The following is an 11,471-nucleotide window of genomic DNA, read 5'->3' on the forward strand; positions in this document are numbered from 1 at the left end:
AAACTTGAAATTTAGCACCAGTAATTATTGTGCCCTATAACTGTATTTGTTAGTATAGGTAGCAATATGATTGCGCAATTTGGTGTTAATGAGCACGATTAAATTTTTAAAGACAACAAAATTGCACGAGCCCTTGGTGTCATATCCTCCTCTCTCTCCCTCTTTCGTTTCAACGCTACCTCTATTTAATATTTGCTCTATATGCGCTTTGAATGAATAAATAAACAAACGACATGAAAACGATCCCGTTAAATCAGGTTTGCTCCGGACATCCTAACCGAGAATGATGATCAAGGATTTCCTCGCTCGTGAGTAAGATTGTAGTAAAAAAGGGGAAAAAGTCATCTGATAGTAATCCAATTAAGAAATGTTCCACGCAATAATAATATCAATTTACACACATGCCGTTGGTCTATGTTTTATTTTGAAAAAAAAGAAAATGAGAGTTCTCTTATTAATTTAGATGTTACCAACTAAACCAGATTAATGTCGCAAGATGTCAAAAAAGGGCCTTCTGCAGCTTTGATTATAGAGAGCTCTCAAAATTATTTTAACCAACATGGTCTTATATACTTACCACCAAAGAAGTTTTCAATGGGCAAAAACGTTTTTCCGATGCGAAAAGAGTAAGCTACTTAAATGTCCCCTCCTCCCACCCCCCTCCCCTCCCCCCCAAGTACAAACAAACAAACCTACAGATCCTTTATCACATTAGTACTAAGAAAATAGCTCACGGTCTATTTCATATTTTTAATAAACTAAGGAGCATTGTTTCTCAGTGTAAAGTGTACTACACCCTAGTACCAAAGGACGAAGATATTCAACGAGAGTACACAGAGTAAAATCCAAAAATTAACAAAAACAAAAATAAATCCAGCCCAAGTGTAATCCAACTAGACAGTAACGCAGCTTTCCTAGTTCCCTCACGAAAAGTGATCTGTTAATTCAGATATAGTGATTATTTAGACAAATCATTTGAGGATCAAAATTGTGCAAAAATATTCTCCATTTGTCGATCTTGCTGTTCAGCTCAATTCAAGGTTTTAATGGGAAAAGTATGAGGCAAAACTTTTTTCCGTTGTGAAATGCTTTAGACCGCTCCTACAGAGATCGCCACTTAAATGTTTCCACTCTTTTCCCCTCCCCCCCTCTCCCCCCCCCCCTCAATACAAACATAAAGGTTCTTTATCACTTTAGAAATAAGAAAATAGCCAACGGTTTATTTCATAATTTTGATCTTTTAAGGAGCAGGTGTATTGCACCTTAGTACCAAATGAAGGGGATAATTGAGAGTAAACACTGTAAAATCATCAAAAAAAAAGAACAAAATAAACAAATAAACAAAAAAAGACCGTAAAAAAACTAAAACGAAATAATCGAATAAATTAATAAATGGCATTAAAACGATCCAATTAAACCAGGTTAAGCTCAGGACATCCTCAGTGACAATCATGTTCAATGATTTCCTCGCTCGTATCTTGAGTAAGGTTGTAGTAAGAAAGGGGAAAATTAGAACAGATCGTAGCGTACCACGCTAAAATCATAAAACAAGAGAGCATTAATTTACTTTTGTATCTTTTCTTTCATTTCCGGTCATGTGATGCTCAACAGCTTGTAAGTATCTATTTATTGTGTTACGTACGTTTATCCACCCGTTGATCTTGCTGTTCAGCTCGAATTCAATTTTATCTAAAATAGGCATTTGGTTAGTATTTGCGTAGAGTTCAACTTGGATACATACATTTTAATTACTTGAATTGAAGAACCTTACGCTGGACAACAAACTTATCAGTGTGAAAGAACCTCTTTATTGAACTTGAATTTCATTGACTTTCTGTACCGTTTTTCACTCGTGATGTTATATTTGGTTAAGAAAAAGAAATTAAAGTTGCGGAACATATCAAGGAATTCTTTGCAATGAAGTCTTTAAATAAAGGTTTTAGTACATCACTATGCAATGTTTCACTGATAAGTCACTGAGCTATGTTATGATTAATAATAGAGAAGTAATACCTACAAATAGTTCTTATCACTAAAATTTGCATCATTAATGAATAATTATAAAGTTTTCCCAATCGATGAAACTATTGGCAGCTTTATTAAAGCAACATAGCGAACTTCTGAAATGCGGGAAATGTGGTAACTCTAAGAATAGACCGTATTGTTCTAAATGGTGCACAAGGACCTTTCATACGTTGAAATTTAGATAAAGCTGTAGTTAGAAAAAGTATATTAGCTCATAAGCTTTTGCATTCAATACTAACAATATTTTCTTTTATCATTATTTCTCTCTATTTCCCAAAATGAAATTAATCTCCAGGCTGTAAGTACCCAACATTTTATTTATTTACGCGTATCACAGACATTCTAACGTACGCACATGCCGAAAATGCTTTGAAGTAAGCTGTAATCTTAAAACACTAATTCTGCTTCTTTTATTTCCTTTTTCTCCCTCAATCTTACTGGACATATCAAGTTGGTAAGTGGTTTAACGTTCATTATCAAAACGAACTTTTATCGATAACACTTTTTACTCAGGCGCTCCGTAGTGGGGTCGGTTCATTTACAAATCTCTGTCAAGAATGTAAGGAACAAGTGTGAGTGCAAGTATTTCACATCAAGGGTTCAAGAACTACTTGAAAAACATGTGAAGTTACTCTGCTGTGTGGAAGTGATAACTCTTCCACATACCTTCCACACATTTTTAACTTGCCTTATGCAATTTATACATGTGCAATAAATAATGGTAATAGGACTGAGTAGGGTCCAATTTGGTCTGTAACCATACGAGTGATGATCGAAATCGGAAGACCGCACAGCGGGAGTCAGATTTGTTAATGACGAGTTTGATTACAGATAAAATTGGACGACTTGAATTACTGTTTTCAGTTAGTCAGAACTATGAAAAAATTTGAGAGGGAAAATAGACATCAGTTGTACGTTTTCATTGAAAAAACAACAATTAACTCGGCGAAGTGCGCGACAACATCGCTGACTGTCCACTTACACAGGCACGACGTATCCACTGTCCTATTAGACCATCCAATTACAGGCATGGCGCGTACTATGATATGATGAATGATTTTTCTAGATACACTTTGGACCCTCTGGACATCAGGGAATAAAACAATTTTTAATGCGAGCACTGTAATTCCTTAAAACTTCGTAGACACTTAATGGGACGCTAAGAGTATTTAGATTATCCTTAAAGTGCCTATGACACAAAATTGTTTTGGGAAAATATTAAGCTCATCATCTGTACAAACCAATTCCGATTAGAAGAGAAGTTTCGGAAAACTTAAAACTCCCGTGGGCTGGTAACGAATTCGCGAATGATGACGTAGAAAACCGTGAAAACTCTCAGTTGACACGTACAAATCTCTCACATCTCTGGTAATTTTGTATCGGTCAGCGTTGAAATGCTCTTGCAATAATGTCTGATAGCGATGTCTACCTACCTTCAGCGAGCTCTACCGAGAGTTGTGATACATCGCACTCAAGTAATAAAGAAGAAATGGACGTTGCGACTACGGTTCAGCCCTACGAAGGAGAACCGCGTGCATCAAACGAGGATTTCGACGAAGACTGACAAAGACAGTTTCTCGCCTGCGATGTTTAAGTCAAAATTAGAACAAAAAAATCTCATTATTGAATGTTTAGTTTGTTGCTTTTGTGTTCTGTTTCTTACGGTGAAATCTATGGAAAGAATGGCTAGCATTGTTCGTTCCTGTTACCCTAAATTTTATTTCTTCGCACTAAGTGCGGCGAAGGTTCCCCTTGGTCGGTGCTATAGAGTTTCGTTCCCGTAGAATGATTCCCTTAGCTAACCAAAAGCTAACTTTTGACGGAAGAATCAGCTGTATCGCGAAGCACGATCATTTTTCGCCGTGAGGTCACCGGGCAGTTTCACAGCAAGTTACTCGTTTCCTCAGACACTGCAAAGGCAGAGGCGATCGTTGTCGGGCCGGTCAAATGGAAAAAAAAGTGCGTTTAGAGTCATCTGATTCAAGTTCATCTCAAAAAGGGATTTCAATGGAGAAATCTTCTATAATTTAAGTGCAGCATTGCCATATGACCCATTTCTCTCAATGGCAAATAATTGACATCAGTATAAGTTGTAAATTTCGTATGCATCGACTTTCACACAGCACTGGGATTCGCTACCATTTAATTCAATAATATTTGTGTTTCTTAATTTATCTTGTTCCAGTGCTTTTGTCCCAATGAAATCGCTACTGTTGCGAATTTTCTTTTTTGAGGGCAGGGGGGAATTGATGGCTCGTGGAATAGATTTTTGGGAACCTAGGTTAGAAGAACACACGGCCCCTTCGAGCTTGTGTTTATGTCAGTATTTGCCAGAGCTTTCGCACCGTTCAGGCAACAGAATATCGGTTAGCTCAGGAAAGAGCTTGACCTTTATTACAAATGTTGTATTTCTGTTATTAAAATACGATGGAAACTACAATTGGTAGGGTTTTCATATGATAATGAAAGCGCAAATGTAGTCATGAGGAAAGACAAGGAGTATAGGTACATCTTAAGCGCGTGAAGTAAAAAAAAACATTAAGGAGCTCACCGTTCTTCGCTTGCGAAATGTCAGCCGAAAAGAATGTTGAAGAATCGTTTACGGTGTGGGAACAGGCCCCTTAATCAGCATTCTCTTTAGCTGAATTCACTTGTTATCTTCCTGTGATTTGATCAGTGATATGTGTCGTAACAGCTGTCTTCGAAGCCGGTACGAAGGATAAGGCCGATCGGCGATCGAAGATCGAAACGCGTCTACTTTGGTCATACAGCTACATCCTTTGGAAAGTAGTGTATAGTATGTGTATTGTTCTTGCCGCGCAGTACGTTTGCCCTTTCTTCTTGATTTCTCCTTTCTCCACCATAGTTGCCGACGTGTTTCCACAGTTTTCTACGTCACGGCTATGATATGTAACATAAACGTTTTGGCCACGCGCTTAATGGAGACACTTTTGAGCCGCCAAATAGTACTCGCTAGGCGCTAATTATTTTAAATAGCTTTTAACCAGAAAATACAAAAATAAATCGTGTCATGGGCACTTTAAGGTCAATTTTATCAAAGTTATTTGCCTAGTGGAGTCCTTCACCTAGTTTATCTCGTTCATTTGGTATTTTTTAGTACCTCCTTCACATTAATTAGCCTCCTTGGAAAATACTTCTACCTACAGCTCGTCTGAATGCTTACCATGTTGATAAACACGTTTTAGTTTATCTTTAAGGACTACTCGATAATGATAACTTTCTTGATGGTTGTAAGTGTATTCAACATGTCATAAAATATTGAAATTGTTTCAATTTACACAATGATCAGACCAAAAAGTGCCCCTTGACAGCAGAAAATTTTTTGGTGAGCAAAAATTAATCAAATGACCACATTTTTTTTTTATTTTGGCTTTTTGGTAACGGTTGAGTTATGGATTTGTTTTCTCTAGCGACAGTAACAATTTGCGATCTGCTTGTGCACCTCATTGCATATATTTATTAGTGTCTTTCTTAGCGTTGTGGTTCCGAATCAGGCGAAAATATTAAGCAAGCAATAAAATAAAGAGTATTTTTAGGCAGAAACTAACTTCGCCAAAATATTTCTTTTCATCTTTTTTCTCCTATGGAATCTGCGTTGGACTACAGAACGTAAGTAGATAAGGAATTTCTCTTTTTCCATTACTTTTGAGTCTCTCCATCTAATACGTCCAGCTCACTACTTGACCACGAGCGTTCTCTTGTAAACAGCACAATTTGACTCCACGCATGGTCTGGGAGTAGGACGGGTTTGGGATATAGAATTGATTCAGTTTATCTTTTTAATAATAAATAATTCCTTATTCTAGACAATGCTCAACATCAGTTTGACTGATTCCAATGCATTTTAGCCTTTTCAGCAATAAAATTACGTTGAGCCCTTCGTGATGAATCCAATGGGTTGGGTTAAATGCCAAAGTGTTGTTTTTCATATTTGTGTATGCGAAGTTGGCAAAACTTGATATTCGTCATTTTTCTATATTTTTTTCTCGAAGTGGGTGGCACAGTCTAAGCATCCAAGGCGATTTTATTCTCCCTTTTCCTCGTAATTTGAATACATATTAGAAGGAATTATTTCTGCCTTAGTTTTTTTGCTGTTGTTGTTTTTTTTATTTATTCATTCTTTTTTGTTTTCTTTCTTGTACTTCTTTCTTTTCTCATTCCTGTACAACCATGAATATGATGGACACATCAGGAAGTAAGTTCCAATGTTCTTTTCTTCACTTTTGACATAGTGTCGCCATAAATTAAAAGTCGAATTTACTGAGGTCCGGTCTTTAGCTAGTCAGTCCGGGGGTTATGTTTTAAGAATACCGCTCTTAACACGTAATACGTAGTTGTCGATTTAATCCGTCCATTAACGCTATGCCGACGAGTTTTTGTGTTCCTGTATTCCAACAATAAGCAGGAAATTAAAATGCAGGTGATTCTCGTGAGATAAAAGCTCTTTCCGAGGAACCATTTCATATCTTTCTATTAGAGCACAATGACTCGCAAACGATTTAGCACCCCCTACCTTTTCTTCTTTTTTTTTTTTTTTTTTTTGATCGAAATATTCGAGGAAAATCCAAAAGAGTTTCATTTTTATCAACCACGGCTTGTTATAGCCTTGTTACTTCCTAAGGAAAAAGTCGAGAGTTTCCGATACTTTTCGCTTTTGTGCTTCTTGTCGATCAGATCGTATTCTATCATTGTAACGCAACCCCAGTCTTGATGCATTGGCCCACTCTATCACTGAGATGGTCGGTTTGCCTTTTCTAAGTAGCAAGGTTCTTAAAATTTGGTAAACTGCTGTGGTCATTTTGTAATGAAAAAGCCAGAACTTGATTTGGTTCATATGGATTTCCTCCCTACCCCTAATCCTCCATGTATTTTCAAGGGAGCGACATCTTAAGACGAAAGAAAGGTCACGGTTTGTCATCGGAGTGAAAGCACCGTTTAGATGAAAAACTATTCTTTTTTTTGTCCTCTCGATGTTGTCACTGCGACTGTCTGTTTGTGAATTGATCTGCTATAGTGAAAGTATTTAGATCTCCAGGCTCAAGAGGTCCGCGATCTGACCTGGTACTAGTGCCATGAAGTTGGGTGGGCTAGGGTCGTTCTCCAGTTTCTGTAAAGCTGTTTGTACAGCTACCTCAATGGAAGAGTTTGTCAACAGTTCCATAGATCTCGAAACTCATAACTGTGCTTAGTTTGGAGCCATTTTATAACTGCAGTAACAGTCACCGCAGGATCGGTGCAGGATGGTCTCTTGCAAGATCTGTATTTTGGAAGGAAAATGGCAGAGTTCAGTGAGCCCTGGGCAGTACAATGATATAAGAAAGAATACTTCCCTTGTGGTACGAATACAAGCTAATACACCTCGCCTCAAAGGAACGAAATTAAATTCCCTGTTTTTCATGGATATCTGGGTTTTATTAATTAAATTTAGTCGTGGTTTTGCTTTTTTTTTGCTTTCCGTCTTTTGTTTCTTTTTCCTTTCTATTTGATTGAGGCTACCACTTCCCAATTATTTTCGTGCACGTTGTGACACAAAACACATAAATAGTGAGATATATCTTCTTCTTGTTACATTTGATAATTCTATGTTATAAACTAATTGTAGTTTTTGCTTTAGAGTGTTAACTTTCTTATTTGTTTTCTTCATTTTCTTTTTAATCTGGTGCATTGGCCCTCACTTGTCAAATCAGCGCGTAATTAACGTTTTCGTTGTGTAATAATTTTCTCTTTTCATTAGTAAAGATAATGGTTAATGTCTAAGTAAATCGGTGTTCATGGTTTCTATTACATTTAACTTGCTCGAAACAAATGGAATATCTAGATTGACATCGTTCAACAAGTGAAATGAGGCACGAGATTTGCCTTCCTGTTCGTAACTGATAACTGAGTTTCATTGATTACTTGTAGTTTGTAGTTTATTAAAATCCATCGCATTCTGTTACTGTGATAGAGACTCTTTGGGATTACATTTTTCGAGCTGATTTTAGCCTTTTTCCTTTTTATTTGATTGAGGCTACCACGTCTCAATTATTATAGAGCACTTTGCGATACAAAACACATAAATAGTGAGATATATCTTCTTCGTGTTGCATTTGAGAATTCTTTGTTATAAACTAATTGTAGTTTTTGCTTTAGAGTGTTTACTTTCTTAATTGGTTTTCTTCTTTTTCCTTTTAATCCGGAGTAACGTTTTCCTTGTCTGATAATTTTTTCTTGTCATCGGTAAAGATAACGGTTTCAAGTGGAAAATCTAGATTGACATCGCTCAACATGTGAAATGAGGCACGAGATTTGCCTGCCTGTTCGTGATTGATAATTGAGTTCCATTGACTACTTGTAGTTTGTGGTTGATACATACTTAAGTGCTTTTACTTTTTTTAATATTTTTTTTTATTCATTTTCGTTTTAATCTGGTGCACCATCCCTCATTTGACAAATCAGAAAGAAAGTGATGTTTTCGTTGCTTAATAGTTATCAGTTGAAATAATTGTTACTGACTACACAACATTGCTACAAACAAGTCGAGTCGAGTAATTTTATTTCGAAAAGAGTAAATATTTCAAGGTTTTTACAATTCATTACCTTAAGAAACAATTCAAGTTGTGTTTACTTTGTTGCTCTCAGAATAGCACAGACACAGACAGTTTAAAAATTATGCTAAAAAGCATACGTTTTGATTGCTATCATGCAATCTACTTCACAAAACATCTGAAGATTAAAATTTCCTTTTTTGGGGGTTGTATTTAATGATTATAGGTATTTATCAAATTGCATTTGTACTCTACTATACTTACTTCCTTTTCTTTCTTCTTGCATTTTCCTTTAAATCTTGCACATTGACCCCAATTTGGGAAATTAGACAGTAAGTAACATTTTCATTCCTTCTAAATAGCTATTAGTTAAGGTAATGTTTTCTATAGGATTGGAATTGCTTGAGGCAAGTTGAATACCTTCCTATCCGGCCCTCCCACACAGTCAATTAGTACACAGTATCTCACAACGGCTTTAAACTGATCGTGAATTTCAGTTGATTCATTTTCTCTTCTTTTCCATCGGGTTCACCAAGGTCGCATTCGCATAACAAGTCGTAAGTAGCTTTTTCTTTACTTTTCCTCATTCATTTTCACATTTCTTGCAAACCAGGTACTTTTCGACAGTCATCATGTGTTAGACTCTCTTCAGAATTATCATCATTTTTGCGGAAGAGTAAATTTGTGAAAGAAAAAGCTTTATTTACAATGAACCGGTATAGTTTTCGCCCCAACCAATATTTTTGATTGTGGCCAAGAGTTATACTTTGGCAAAATGTCCTTTTTACTATTGGTGGCTGAGAGCATGTTAAAGACTTTTAACCGGTCAGACTTCCCCATTGACTGCCAATATGGTAACCATTTGAAATACCCAACAGTTGTGGCAAGTGTAGTAGGATGCTTAGTCATACTACTGACTGTTCCATTAACAAGACACTTTTGCTTAACGATACCGAACTTAAGAACAATGTAGGCAATAACAAATGTGCATCACCAACTAACATATCTCTTTTTCTTATTTCCTACCTTAACGGGCAAACAGATCGTAAGTACGTTTTCTTTTTATAGTTATTTGGCGGATTTCACATGTCTTTTGACTACTGCAGTAACAGTCATGTAACATATTTGTGTCACTGCCGCTTACTTTTGTAATAATGAAAGCTACAATTTTCGTTTTATTAATATGATTATGGATGAGAAATTATGATCATCAATAAACATAGCATTCTGATATTCGCCTTGCTTCCTAAGTTATGGTTGGAAACTTGTTAAGGTCATTTTGAATTAGGCTCTTGTGGGAATATTTATTCAGTATGAACCATAAGAAGATAAGGATCCAATTTTGATTCAATGGCTCAGTTTACGAAAAGATTTAATGTTATCTGTGGTAGACTGTAAAATTGAGGTGTTAGTTACTTGAAACTGATTATGAGAATTAAAGTCATAATCATGAAAATACTTTCATATCGGAACTATTTGTTGAGCAGAGGTCTTAGCCGACTGATTAATGAATATCAACGCTCTTGGTAGTTAAATAATTTCATTTTATTTATTTTTCTGTTCTCGATGTATTTTTTTCCATCATTCCTTGGCCTTGGCAATTGTGAAAAACGATCAGGACGTAAGTACATGTTCCGTTGTGATTTAAAGCATATTTATTTGCATGGCACCTTTACAGTACGTTTACGTTAACATATTTAACTAAAGTACAGGTGATAAACGAAAGAAAAAGTGCATAGCATTTCTCAATAATCAACTGAATGTTTTGAGCAACAGATGCACGTTTTAATTATATTTTTTTATAACTTTTATTTACATGCCACTTCTGCGGTCACTTAGCTGGTAAGTTGAATTTAGTTTTTCTCGCGCAATGCTTATTCTTAATAATCATTCTCAAGACAATTAAACTTTCCTTTAGTACTTAAGATCTCATTTACAACCGGACCGCGTATGAATTGTTTACTCTTTTCGGAGTGCATGTCGATTAAGTGTTGTAAAAACAAAGCCACAGCGAATCAGAACAACGAAAAATAATTGGAGCCTCAAGAATCTAATATTCAAAGCAAACATTTGGCATCCAGGATCATGTAAAATCAAATTTGCTGAGAAGCTGTAGTGCAGGACGAGGCGTAGCAAAAATCCGATGTTACCAAGGATTACTTCTGAAAACTCCATTTAAAATCGCTTTCGCTTACAATAATAAAGTTTCAACCAATGAAATTTACGCTGACATCCATCAATGTGTTTTAAGTTTACTTTTATGCTTTATTTAGAATTTTGAGCTCAACTCGTGCTTACTGTAAATTATATTATAGTTATTGGTAAAGACTTCCATAACTGGCCCCTCATCCTGTGATCTGCTAGTGACAGCTGATGAGGAACATTCGGTTCAGCAATGCTAACTTTCTCTACCTCCTAATAGCGACTGAATCTCTTCCAAGACCGCAAACAAAAAAGTTCACGGTGTCTACCATAGGATCATTATAAGGCCTGACAAACGCAGAACAGAAATAAAACAAAGTTTAACACAAGTAATTCAAGGGCTGGTCATATCACGCATAAAATCAGTCAAACCCTTAACGCGAAACCGGCGTGAAGGAGGTTAAACAGAAATTTAGAAATGCAACCCATCCTTGATAATTTTCTCTTAAGTTTCTGAAGAACCTTTTTCCAACATCACATCCTTTCCTGGGAAATATAAATTTAGGCGCTAATGTTCGCTTTCCATGTGTTGAGAAAGTACTGGAACCTAATTCCTTTCCTAAAAAAAAAGGGGGGTAGAGTTTTACGATGAATTGTTATTTCATAACTTAAGCTATGTTATTTAGATCATTAACTGCTCCTCCTTTCTTATCTCATCTTTTCTGTCTAGCCCAAAAAGAAGGTAACTATCAATAT

This window comes from Pocillopora verrucosa, chromosome 11 (genome assembly GCF_036669915.1).
Source record: "Pocillopora verrucosa isolate sample1 chromosome 11, ASM3666991v2, whole genome shotgun sequence".
NCBI lineage: Eukaryota > Metazoa > Cnidaria > Anthozoa > Scleractinia > Pocilloporidae > Pocillopora > Pocillopora verrucosa.